This window comes from Hipposideros armiger, unplaced genomic scaffold (assembly GCF_001890085.2).
Source record: "Hipposideros armiger isolate ML-2016 unplaced genomic scaffold, ASM189008v1 scaffold_1497, whole genome shotgun sequence".
Taxonomy (NCBI): Eukaryota; Metazoa; Chordata; class Mammalia; order Chiroptera; family Hipposideridae; genus Hipposideros; species Hipposideros armiger.
The window spans coordinates 261,067-261,583 of record NW_017732847.1 but is presented as its reverse complement, the minus strand read 5'-3'; positions in this window follow the sequence as shown (position 1 = coordinate 261,583).

The following is a 517-nucleotide window of genomic DNA, read 5'->3' as shown; positions in this document are numbered from 1 at the left end:
CCCAGGATGGAAGTCCGTGCCCCCAGCCCACACCTGCCCCGCCCCTCTCCCTGCCCCTGCTCCTGCTCTGCACCCTCATCACTCACCTGCTCAGCCTGGCCCTGCCATCCTAGACAGGAGGGCCCGGCTTGGACACTCCTGCCTGCTCCCTCTCCCTCCGAGTGCAGGAGCTGTCCCCTAAGTCAGGAAAGTACATTGAGGGCACCTCAGTGCTTCTCGGGGACCACCCTGAATGGGCTGCATCCAGGTGAAGGTCGCAGTTTCCAGGGCAGGAGACACTTGAGCCTGAGTGAGCAGAAGCCTTTGTGAAGCACAGAAGGGCTCAGAGAAGCTGCTTGGGGATCAGAGCATGAGACTGGGAGCTTTGCAGAGGAGGCAGGGGGCCTAAGCACATCTAAGGCTCCAGCGGAGCTGAGCCCTGCCCCGTGCCAGCTGCCAGCCTACACAGCTGGCACATTCAACTGCTGTGAGGGAGGGGGCTCTGTCTGTGGGTTCCATGGAGACGGCCCTCATCTCC